Source organism: Plectrocnemia conspersa, unplaced genomic scaffold (assembly GCF_051122295.1).
Source record: "Plectrocnemia conspersa isolate PC_06_02 unplaced genomic scaffold, ASM5112229v1 ptg000006l, whole genome shotgun sequence".
NCBI lineage: Eukaryota > Metazoa > Arthropoda > Insecta > Trichoptera > Polycentropodidae > Plectrocnemia > Plectrocnemia conspersa.
The window spans coordinates 1,468,606-1,479,441 of record NW_028277170.1 but is presented as its reverse complement, the minus strand read 5'-3'; positions in this window follow the sequence as shown (position 1 = coordinate 1,479,441).

Genomic DNA, 10,836 nt, shown 5'->3' with positions numbered 1-10,836 from the left:
TACTAGCACAAGGCTGTCACTTTCAAGCGGCGGCAAAGTGTGACGGCCGAGCGGCGGTCAGTGGGTCGTCGCCGGAAGCCACGTTGCTCAACGAGTAAATCAATCAGCCGCCGGCTCAATGCTTTTTTGATAGTTCTCAGTGTAACGAGCATTTTTGACGTTTGATTTTTGGCGGCCATCTTGCGCTCATAGATTGACGACTCTGTGTAGCGAGCACCTTTTGGGTATCAACACACAGATTAACGGCCATGAATATTTTATTTATTTCATTATTCTGAAGTTAATGAATACACTAAATGATGGATCATTGAAAACCTTAACTTATAAAAATAATCGAAACGCTTAAGCGATAATCTGTTTGCAAAATATTCAGCGAGTATGGTGAATAAAATAATATTTCATAACTCGAGCATTGTCGTGGAACAGAGTTAGAACTTTTCGACCGACCAATGCATGGATTTTATCTATTTAATAATAATAATTATCAGCTATAATGAAATTAATTTAAAAAAATGTAGTTAAGCAGACTACTTTTAATATAGTAAAGATTTTTTCAGTCGCACGTTACAAAACGATCAAAAAATTAATTGTTTAAATTGCAAAGAAAACTTCGTAATGGCGATTATTTTTTATTCGTTTAGTTCGTGCGGCACCCACTTGGCAAACTATTTTATTTTTCTAGCTATTTTGAGTGGCACAGAAATGCTATATTATTAACCCTAACTTTTATGACATCTGTCAAATTGTTGTGCGTGGTTCTGAATTAACTAACACATTAAGCTGTTTGTTATCTACTAATTGTAATTATCGAGCATCAGTAATGAATTACAAAAACTTCTTATACTATATTATCCGATGCTATATGTACAATTATCACACAACTCTAATTTTATTATCAAATGACAAATGTGAAATCATCATTATTCATGTTTCATCATTATTCATAGTTGAGAAAGATGTGGCAAGTTTAGGTTTACGCCCCTGTTATTAGCTCTAAAGCACATCTTCGACAAACTTATTATTACTCCGATTGATTGATAAATATAAAAAATATAGTAAAGATTTTAATTTCTATAAATTTATTCAAAATATATACAGGAGTAACGATAAGTATGAAATGAAATTTCTAGGCTGTAAAAAGACTCAAGGAAAAAAGTTAAGAGACTCTTTGTTGATTTTACATGAGTGCTTGTTTTTATTAAATTATGTATATAACATGTTAATGCCAATAAATCAAGACAAGAAAAAATATTGACAATGTTATGAATAAATAGACAGAAAAAATATTTTGTTAGTATTTAAATAATATAACTAAGGATATTTTTATGACAAATATAATATTAACATAATACAAAGTCTAGATAGGTAGTATCGGCTTATTCCGACTTCTTACATTTACTGGTTTATTCCGACTATATTATTTATTACTAGCAATCCTAGTCCATCCTAGAAAAAATCAACTTACCTACGATGTTGCAGACACATTGCTCTTGCAAAGATATATGAGGATTGAATCGCGGATATTGAAACACTGCGTTAACAATTGTGCATTTTATTATAAATAATAAAATGTACAATATATTACAATTTTAAAATATACAATATATTACAATACAATAAAATGTACAATATATGCGTTAATTATCGATTTCAAGCCCTGCTTACGATGTACAAGTAATAAATCAATAACAGCGCCGTCATTAATGATGTCATTCGATAGACAAATCTGACGCGTTTCATTAGCATCGATCGGATAAATGATAAATATCTCAATCGATCGACTGTGAACTAGTTTTTTTTAATCAGCGCTTCTTAATCTTCACATGATTATGGTAAACAAGCATAGCGCTGTGCGGTCAGCGTGTGATTGCTCGTGGTTTCTACAGAATGATTACGATCTTCAAGGACTTTAAAATCGGAACATTTCGTTAAGCCCCAAGGTTAATTATTGTTACTATAATGTGAGTAAACTAGGTTGTAAAGATCCGCCAAAAAATTGTCATTAGCGTCCTTGACCACGTTGCACTCAAATGAATTTGAAAGCTCTCTCACTGATCCAGATACAGTCGATCGCCTGGAGGTACCGCAAAATAAAAAATAAGGGCACATGTTTGTTTTTAATCTACCTTATTAAATTTTCAAAGATTTATGGTATGTGCATTAAATTCTTCAAAAAACCCACTAATTTACATATTATACACCAAGAAATAATAATATCATCGGTCAAAGATGATATTATTATTTCTTGGTGTACAGCCAATTAAGTAACTCGTTTGAGAAATCGATGTTTAACTTCCTAAGAAGTTCATGACAAGTGCTAATATATTTTTCATTCTATATAATCTCAATCTTTCTCTACAATGTCCATGAATTGACGTATTTGTAATGAATGACAAAGACTTAGTATAAGCGTTTATGATATGTTGCCCAAAATATAATGAATTGGTAAAAGATAAAAATTTCATTTTTAATAAAGAGAAGAAGGATTATCTAATAAAAACATTTATTTCAGGACATTTTCAGAACAAAATAAATTATTTTTTAATTATATTTTTTTTAAATATTCGTTATTGCGATATTATTTTTTTAAATCCAGGAGTGGCTCTTCTATAGGAGCCAGGCCCAGTGGTGTAATGGGACCAAAGCGCGCCGGCACTTTTTTTAGAGGTACATTTTAAAAGCATCTAAATTTTTAAAATGTACCGGAAATTTCACAACAAAATCTGACATTAAATTTATTTAACTATATTTAGGCATTCGAAAATTAACGTTAAGACCATCTACTGGACCATTAACGCGAAGACCATTAGCTTTTAAATAAAATGAAACATTTTCAACTCATGTAAAGTTAAATAAAAACCCCAAAGCAAGAACATGTTATCTGACAGAATATTAGTTTTAAACTATTTAGTTAGTTGCAAAATAACAGTAAAGCCACTAGGTACTAGATGTATATAAAGCTATCCTTTTATAATATCATTTAACGTTAAAAACTGAATCGCTTTTACAGTGTGAGATAGTGATCTTGCTCAGCGATCGACAGCAGTTCTTCGAGATTATGGAGTTTTATCGAATCTAATTTGCCTATACGGACTTTACACCAGTGCTAACAATATTTTAAAGGTATATCGCACGCTATATACCTTCGTAAAAACCCCAAATCGGGAACATGTTATCTAATATAAATTTTGCTTAATGATATTTAGGTATTTGCAAATGAACGTTAAAACTACTAGACTTATAGATTTTAATATCATGTAATGTTAAATAAAAACGCCAAACCAAGAACATGTTATCTGACACCAAATTAGTTTCAATATATTTAGACATTAGCAAATAAACCTTTTGACCATTTCAATAAGATTTTAATAAAATTAATCATTTTCAATAGCATGTAACGTTAATTAAGACCCCCAAATCAAAAACATGCTATTTGACATAAAATTAATTTCGGCAATCGCAAATTAACGTTAAGATCATTAGCTATTCGATTTAAATAAAATGAAACATTTCCAACATCATGTAAATTTGAATAAAAACCCCAAAGCAATAACATATTATCTGAAAAATATTAGTTTTAAACAATTCAAATATTTGCAAAATAACAGTAAAACCAGTAGCCCTTTTTACATAAAGCGGTAGTGCGGGATAGTGATCTTGCTCAGCGATCAAAAGGGGTATATCGAGTTTATGGAGTTTTATTAAATCTCTTTTGACTACACAGTCTTCACACCAGTGCTTACAATATTTTGAAGGCATATCGTACGTTATACACAATTGTGAAAACCCAGAAACAAAAACATGTTATGTGACATAAATTTAGTTTCTAAATATTTAGGCATTTGCAAGTTTAGGGCAAGGCCATTGCTATTAAATTTAAATAAAATGAAACATTTTCAATATCAGGAAACGATAATAAAACCCAAAGTAAGAACATGTTATGTGACAAAAAAATATTTGGAGATTAGCAAAATAACGGAAAAAGCTACTTTTACGGAATTAGCTACTAGATTTATACAGAAACATATTTTTTGAATAATATTTAACGTTAAAAACTGTTTTTACGTAGTGCGACTGTGCAAGATAGTGATCTTGCTCAGCGATCAGGAGCGTTTCTTCGAAATATTATTTCTTTTGATTATTTAGACTTGACACCAGTGCCTACAAAATTTAAAGTAGTATAGCACATTAAACACTTTTGTAAAAATTCTAAAGCAAAAACATGTTATCTGACATAAAATTTTCTCAAAGATATTTAGACATTCGAAAATTAAGGGCAAGACCATTGCTATTAGATTTAAATAAAAGTATACTTTTACTACACTATATAACGCTAAATAAATATCTCTAATCAATAACATGTTATCTGATATTTTTTTTTAAATATTTAGACTATCGCAAAGCAACGTTGAGACCATTCACTATTAGATAAAAAATAAAATAATATTTTTACAACTTTATGTAACGATGAATAAAAACTTTATATCAACAACATGTTATCTGACAAAAAATAGTTCTTAGACAATTACAAAATAACATTAATATTAGTAGCAACTAGATTTCTATAATATTATCATTTTTGAATATCATGAATTGTTAAATAAACACAAATCAAGAACATGTTATCTAGCAAAAAGATTGTGGCAAGATATTTAGGCATTCGAAAATGACCGTTTGGACCATTAACTACTAGATTGATGTAAGGTTTTTTTTAATAAAATGTAACGTAAAGTAAAAACATGCTATCTGACATTTAATTTTTTTTTTTTTTTTTTTTTTTTTTTTTTTTTTTTTTTTTTTTTTTTTTTTTTTTTTTTTTTTTTTTTTTTTTTTTTTTTTTTTTTTGGTAAGTAGAGGGAAATCTTCGAAAGACGTCGTTAGCTTCCAAGTCGCTAACGACAGTGCCGGATTCCGTTGCTAGTCAACGACCTACCGGCTAAAACCCATCTACTGCCCTCCCCTGAACGACCGGTACTGTCTGTCCGATATATCCCTTCGGTTCGTTCAGTTCTGGGACTGTGTCCCGTTGGGGCCGCTATTGCGCTGTCTTTCAGCGTCTTCTTTGTGTCGCATTACGGAGGTCACAAAGTTCTTCCATGCCTCAAAGAAGCTCCTGTTCAGCAGCATTGATTGTACCATAGTGTTTACTGCGGCAGGCCTTCCTGTTGTCCTCTCCAACGCTGATCTGTCCGATGCCCACGCCGAGCATTCGAATAGCGTGTGCTCAGCGTCGTCATCTCTTTCGGTGTCGCAGTGGTGGCACACGGCGCTCGCTGCTTTGCCAATCTTCTTCAGGTACGTGCCGAAGCAACCGTGTCCGGTCATGCCCTGTGTGAGATGGTAAGATAGCTCACCGTGTTTCCTGGCGATCCAAGTCCTCAGGTCACCGATGAGCCTGTGCGTCCACCGACCCTTGGTGGACTCGTCCCATCTTCGTTGCCACTCGGACATGGTCGCAGCTCTGGCGGTCTCATTCTCCTGGCCGTTGTAGGTCGCCTGCCTCTCCAAGGCGAGTAGATCCAGCGGTGGCAAGCCGCATAGGGCAAGAACAGCATCTCCAGACACTGTCCTGTACGCGGAGGCTACTCGAAGCGCACTTCTTCGCTGCACTCTTGTGAGACTGAGCCTGGCCTTCTGAATTGTCATGGCCTGTGCCCAGACCGGGGCGCCGTAGAGGAGGACCGAATGGACGACCTCGTTGTACAGTCGTCGCCGGTTCTGTTTCGGTCCTCCGACATTGGGCATCAGCCTGGCGAGGTCCTCCGCCACACGCGCCGCTTTTGTCGCTGCTGCCTCGGCGTGGCGTACGAAGCGCAACTTGTCATCTATGTGCACACCCAGGTAGCGGATCTCCCTCTTGAATGGTATTTCGAGGCCGTCGATCGCTATCCTGGGTGGCGGTAGTTTGCGCCTCCGCGTGAAAAACACTGCTTCGGTTTTCTCCGCCGCTAGTGTGAGCCCGGCTTGATCCATCCATTTCTGTATCAGCTGCAGCGCCTCTTCTGCTGCCTGCTGCAGCTGTGTCGGTTGCTTTGCGGTGGCGACAACTGCGACGTCGTCGGCGAATGCGATTAGCTCGACGCCGTCGGGCATCTCCAGGCGCAGCAGCTCGTCGTACATTAGGTTCCATAGAGAGGGACCCAGCACCGACCCTTGCGGGACGCCCGCCGTCACTCGTCGGGTGCGCTTCTCGCCCCCGCAAGCATACTCCAGCAGCCTGTCCGTGAAATAACTCTCGACTATCTTCACCAGGCATGCTGGGGTTTTCCGGTCTCGGAGTGCCTTCACCGTCAGCGTCCAGCTGGCTGAGTTGAAGGCGTTTCGGACGTCTAAGGCAATCAGTATGGCGTGACTGCTGGTCTTCGCGCTGCCTCGCCATGCGTGCCTCACCTTCATGACTACCCTCTGGATGGCGTCAATAGTCGACCTGCCCGGGCGGAAGCCGTACTGTCGCTCCGACAATCCCATCTTTTCATCTTCTAGTACTGCCTGCAGTCGCTGGAGGATGATTCGCTCAAAGAGCTTTCCGGCCCCATCCAGCATGCACAGAGGGCGGTACGCTGTTGGACCCGGTAGAGCTCCCTTCCGCTTGGGGATCAATACTAGCCGCTGCCTCTTCCACGGCTTCGCGAATGTGCCTCCTTGGAGGCAATCGTTGTACACCGCGGCTAGTAGCTGCGGGTCCGTCTCGGCGATCCGGCTGATGACTGCGTTCGGCACGCAGTCCGGGCCCGGCGCCTTCTTCACGCTGATCCTCTTTGCAGCGTCGACCACCTCTTCCACAGTGAATGGCGAGAGAATGCTCCGTTCGTTGACCGGGTTGGTCTCGCTGCTGGGCCAAGTCTCTTCTCTGTGTTGGGGGAAGAGACCGTCGACGATCTGTTCCATGTTATTCGGGTCTTCCAAATACGGATCGACGGTGGCTTTTCGGAGTTTCCCCCTCACCATCCTGTATGGCGTGCCCCACGGGTCAGCCTCGAGCATAGCGCACAGCTCGTCCCAGCATCTAGACTTGCTCGCGCTGATTGCTATACTGAGGGCTTTTCGAGCCTGCTTGTAGCCCTCTCTTGACGCCTCGTCTCTGTGTCTCCTCTGCGCTCTTCTGCGCGCCGAGAGGCACTCGCGGCGAAGGTCCGCAATTTCTTCTGTCCACCAGTATGTGGATCGTCGGGGCGGCCCTCTCCTTCGTGGCATTGACGCGTCGCAACAGTAGCGCAGGAGACCATTAAGCGCTTCCACGGTCCGCTCCGGCGACGCTTCGCTCAGTGCGGTCTCGATCACTGCACCTCTTCTCGCTGCGACCTCCTCATCGAAGAGTTCGACATCCAGCTTATGCACCGCCCATCCACTCTGTGACAGTGGCGGTCTCGGACGTGCGTCTTGTAGCGTCAGCACGAACTCGACGTACATATGATCACTCGCCGAGTGCACTTCTTCCAGGACGCGCCACCCAGCGACGCGATGAGCGATAGACGCACTTGTAAAAGTTACGTCCAAAACAGAGCCGTAACTTCCTCTTCTGAAAGTGGGCGTATTTCCTCTGTTGGCCGCGTGCAAGTTCAGCTGAGAGGCCATTTCCGCGAGCAAATTTCCGCGGCGGTCCGTTTTGTTGGAGCCCCACTCCGGCGCCTTGGCGTTGAAGTCCCCGGCGACGACAACTGGCAGACTGGAGGAGGATATGTCGTCCGCGAGCCGGGACAAGTCTGTTGTGAAGGCGTCTAAGGGCGAGTTCGGGGAGTAATAACAGCTGTACAGTCGTATGTTCCCGACCTCAACCCAGACGAAGCCTCTGCCGCCTGCCGCCCCAACTGATGTCTCCCTCAGCCGCACTGACGGCACGTAGACTGCACTCCTGCACCCCGCCGCAGAGTACCACCTGTGCTGGCCGTCCCGGTACTGCTCAGAGATCAACACAACGTCTTCATTTCGCTCGTTGGTCGTGTGCAGCATCAGGTCCTGCGCCGCTCTGCACTCATTCAGATTTATCTGTAGTACACGGATTACGCCTGAGTCTGCCGTTTCCTCTCTGCTGTGCTGTAGATTTTGACGGTGCAGGTTGCTGCTTTGTGGCCTTCGAGGCCGCAACGGAAGCATTCCTTGCTCCGGTCGTTGTGGTCCGTGCAGTTGGCCGCGATGTGGCCCATGCCGAGACACCTGAAGCAGCGCTCCTCCTGTTTCTGAGCAGCTCGAACTCGGCTGTGTATCCAACCGACGCGAACCCTCCCCAGTGCCAGCAGCGAGGCGGCTGCTGTTCTGTTCAATATGACAGTTGCCGTCTGGGTTCCTCCGTAGGCCGGCTTCAGCGAGACCTTCATGTCGGTCGCTTCCTCTGCTGAGGCTCGAATGGCCTCGACGACTTCCTCCTTGACCGTTCCTCCGTCGAGGTCTCGGAGGACGATGCGCATCTGAGGCACAAGTCGGCGAACCTGCATGTTCTCTCCTAGTGTCTCCTTGATCGAGGTCAGAAGCTCCTCCGTCTTCTGAGATCCTCGCTCCATTTCTAGGAGGACATCCCCGTTCCTCGTTTGCCTTATCCTGCGGACTTCCTTCGTTACTTCCGGATTGGACACTCCCTTCCTGATGGCGCGGATCGCGTCCGCGTAGGACAGGGAGCCCGTCTTCACCGCGATCGCCTCGTTTCGAGGGCCGGTTGCGACACTCTTCGTCTGAAGGGTGCCCTCTTTCTTCGTCGCGGCCGTGTTTCTCGTAGGTGGGGTCATTGTTTTCTTCGCCGCCGGCTTCCTTGCCGGGTCGGCCTTCGCCGAGGCTGAGCTTCTCGGCGCCATCATCTTCTGGTTTTTTCCCCCTCTGCTTCCATTCTTCACTTGCTGCCAATCGGAGGCGCGAGTCGACACTTCCGCTGATGTAAACCCCGCAAATGTGTCAACCGCGAGGGGAGCGGTAGCTGCAGGAGTAGTTGTCGCGTAGTGTGCGGTAGCTGCTGGAAGCTCAGCGGCCGCAGATGACGCGATGGCCGCCGATGACGCGGATGCCGCGGATGTCGCGATGGCCGCAGGTGTCGCGGCAGCCGCAATTGGAGTTTCAACTGTCCCTGCTGGTATTTCGCTCATCGTCACCACCGGAAGGCCAGCTCGTTTGATTGCTGTTTCAAGGGCGATGAGTGCGCTCTTGACCTCAGTTACGCCCTCCTTTATGGGATTATGCACATTTGGCTTTTTCTTAATAAATAGGTCAAGTTCGGTGATCGCCTTTCGCATTCGTGCAAGTTCCTCCATCTCGATTTACCCGGAAAAACTCGGAAAAACTCACTTGAACACCGGAAAAACAACGGAAAACCCCGGTACCCGAACCTCCCTCCGTGGGCTAGCCGACCCGCCCGGAAAATTCTCCCGGAAAAACCGGAAAACCCGGGAAAACGGAAAAACCCCTGGGACCAACCAAATGTCGGAAAAGCTCGGAAAAATCTATGAAAATCCAGGGCTTTCCCACTTTCCAATGAAAATCCTTTTTCCACTGCACTGTCTCTGTCACTGGCACTGTCACTGTCACTGGGTCAGCTCAACTCGTCAATGCAAGGAGCGACCCAGAGTTGTCCAGCACTACACCAGGGTCTGCTCAACTCGGTTTGAGGAGCAACCAGCTGATGATGCTCTGTTCCACTCTTCAGCTGGGCGGAGCACCCGGCTCATGCGTCACCAGCATGCGCGCACACAGCACTTTGTACACGCAGTACGTCCGTCCGCGACGAGTGTCGAAACGCGACTTTATCTGACATTTAATTAGTTTCAATATATTTTGACACTCGAAAATTAATGTTGGACCATTAGTGTCGATTTAAAGGAAAATATACTTATTTAAAATCATATAACGATAAGTAATAGCCCTTCATCAAAAACATGTTATCTGACACAAAATAAGTTCCAAGATATTAAGGCATTTCAAATTGACTTTGAGTCCATTAGATATTACGTTTACTTTAAATTAAACATTTTTAACATCATGTAACGTTAAGTATAAGCCCCAAAGAAATAACATGCTATCTGACATCAAACTACTTTTAATATATTTTGACACTTGCAAATTAACGTTAAGATCATTAGCCATTAGATTTAAATACAAGAACACTTTTTCTAAATTATTTACCGTTAAAAAACTGTTAGAATTTTACATAGTGCGATAGAATGAGATAGTGATCCTGCTCAGCGATCGGGAGCCTTTCATCAAAATATCATTTTTATTATATCTCCTTTGAATATACAGACTTTACACCAGTGTCATATTGCACGTTGTACACCTTTGTGAAAACCAAAATCAAGAACATGTTATCTGACATTAAATTAGTTTCAAGATACGCGAATTAACGTTAAGACCATTAGCTATTAAATTTAAATAAAATTAAACATGTTTAACATAATGTAGCGTTAGGTAAAAACGTCGAATCAAGAACATGTTAACTAACATGAAATTACCTTAATGATATTTAAGCAATCGCAAAAGAACGTTAAGACCATTATCTATTAAATTTCTGTAAAATTATATCGAAACGTTAAATAAAAACCTCAAAGCAAGAACATGTTATCTGACATCAGAATAGTTTAAATATATTTTGACACGAAAATTAACGTAACGACAATTAGCTATTATATTTTAATAAAAGTATACATCTTTAATATCATGTAAAGTTAAGTAAAAACTTAAACAAGAACATGTTATCTAACAGTAAAATTGTTTTCTAATATTTAGACATTTGCAAAATAACGATAAAACCATTAGCTATCATATTTATATAATAAAACTATACTTTTTCAATATAATTTAACGTTAAAAACTGTTTCGCTTTTACATAATGCGATTGTGCGAGATTATGATCTTGCT